Below are 2,663 nucleotides of genomic sequence, written 5' to 3' on the forward strand. Positions count from 1 at the left end.
AATTAGGTGGCAAAATAAGTTTTAAGAAAACTTTCCTGCAACGTGGGTTCGAGCTGAACTCGACTGTCGAACCCTCGTTCTCGGGAAGATTCCTGTCGGTCATTGCAAAGGTTTTTTTTAAGAAAAGAATTGGACTTATGAAATTTTCGTTGGGTACGGAGCCAAACTGATTCAATGTTTTCTCCATGTTGTAAGGAATTTCATTTGTCCAACGGTTTTAGTAAAAATTTTATAAAAATAGGTTTTCCTTAATACTATGGAAAAATAACTTACATCGGGCCCCACGTGGCACCTTCCCACAAAAGTTCGTTAATATGGTTAAAACACTTATATATAGGAAGTACCAGCGGCGTATCCACCATGCTTTACCCATATTAACTCTGTTTCATGAGGCAGTGTCATGCGTGCCGATAAGACTCAGATAGAATTTCGATTCCCTTGATCCTAGCGATGAGGTGCTAGACCGAGTTTTGAATAGAAATAAGTTGGATGCAAACCAAGCGTAGGCAGCGGGTGCGAGTAGTCCGGTCGCACAACGCTGATATGGTATGCTTGGTTGGGCAACGAATGACACGATTTTGATTCGGGTAAATGAGGTTTCGATTTGATTCCACACGAAGTTCGCATGGCACGTTTCCACAAGACTTGCTAATATGACAAACACCATGTTTCCATATTAGTTTTATCTTGTGAAGCAATGTCATGCACCCTAACATTACACCACCTGCGATGACTTCCAAGTAACATTCGAACATCGATAGACAATAGATTTCAACAGATTGATAAGCGACGATTGTTGCGTTGCGAGTGATAGGCGACTGATTGAACTGATTACATCACAATTTGTACTAAGGCTAGCCCACACGGCCTTTTTCCACAAAAGTCAGCTAATATGGTCAAAACATCACCATGTTTCAACCTTATAAATTTTATCTCGTGAAGCGAGGTCTTGTGCGCTAACATGACACGTAGAATGCGTGCATTGATAAGTAATAGCGAACCATGATAAGAGTATCGAGTTGGTGGATTAGGTGCGAGGCGCGTTAAGAGTGGAAGGCGGCGAGTGATTCTCGATACTCGTCTAGCGAATCCACAATAGACGATCCACACCAGCTGATAGAAGTTCACACAATTGACAACAACTAGCGTTAGAGATTTCTAGACAAACACATGATGCGATTGCGATTTCGAGCCACTTATCGAATGATTTGATTGCGAGATTGATCCGGCAAAACTGCGATTAAGTTGCGTTCTAGACTTTACGACCAGTCTCGCGTTGCTCCAATTGCTCTTCGGGGTGAACTTACCTAAGTTCATCGATGTGGCAATTTGTGTACGCGGACTTACGAGAAGCCTCGCAGTGATGCGGTTTAGTTTTGTTACGCCTTGTGATTGATGGTAGAGTGTCAAATTAACCATAATAGAATAATAGGTCTAATAACGTCCAACTCCACATGGCACTTTCTTCACGAAGTTTCGGTAGTATGGTAAAGCGTACCCCCGCGTCACCCCTACTACTTATGCCCCGTGCTTTGGTGTCACACTTTGTTGACACGGCCTTGACCGTGCTTTTAAACGTTATGGCACCATTAGAACTTCACTACGATCTCCGTGCACTGACCAAGATAATCCCGTGTGCACCCGTGATTAGTTGTCCCTTGCACGTATACCGTACCTCGTTCTAAGAGTGTTATAGGGATAAAATACATAATATAGTGCATAGTGCTAGCGTTTAGATAGTGCTTGATTGCAAAAGATATAGAATCCACATGCGATGGTATATGAAATAAGTGCCAGAAATGATAGCGATAAGTCGTACTATTACAACAACATTAGGATCAAAATAACGTTGCTGTGGACACTTGCGGAGACGGCGGTTGCTGATGACTTCCTTCCAGGTCACGGTCCTGTACGGCACTGCGACGTATAATGCCCATACCAGTTGCAATTTGCGCAATAGCGACATTTTGCTTCTAGCGGGTGATGATACGTGCATGTGAAACACAGGGGATGAGATCCATTGTAAGCGCGCTTAGACTGAACTGGAACTGATCGGAGAGGTTCGGGTTGCGGCAGTCGAGTTGTTGAAGAGTCTGGGCTCACGGTCCTTCGTTTGCGGCTCGGTTGGGCTTCTTGAGTTGATGCAGTGTAGTCCTCGGATTTGCCTGAGAATTCGACGGAGACATTGTCGGAGCAATCCTTGGAAGAATCCTCCGAGGAGCTGTCAGATGAACCATCGACCGATTCTCCAAGGGAATCATCGGATGAGTTGATGAAGATTGCTTGATGAGCTCGTGTGACAGGCTTCTTGAAGGAGAATCCGTCCACGACTCGTTTGCTGTTGAGCTCCGCGGCTAGATGGTAGGCTTCTTCGATGGTAGTAGGTTTTGCAGCTTCGACAAAATCACCCACACACTCTGGTAAGCCACGAATATACTTCGCGATAGCTTTCTTTGGAGTGTCGACTTGACTTGGGCAGATTATGCTAAGCTGTTTGAACCTTGCTGTATAGCTCGCATTGTCACCTTCGGTTTGCTTGATTTCCCAAAATTCGTTCTCTAGCTTCTGGACTTCGTGAGGGGGACAATATTCTTCCTTCATGAGTTCCTTCAGCTCACCCCATGAGAGGGCGTAAGCTGCGGAGATCCCACGTTTGTTGCGTT

The sequence above is a fragment of the Helianthus annuus genome, chromosome 7 (assembly GCF_002127325.2).
Source record: "Helianthus annuus cultivar XRQ/B chromosome 7, HanXRQr2.0-SUNRISE, whole genome shotgun sequence".
Taxonomy (NCBI): domain Eukaryota; kingdom Viridiplantae; phylum Streptophyta; class Magnoliopsida; order Asterales; family Asteraceae; genus Helianthus; species Helianthus annuus.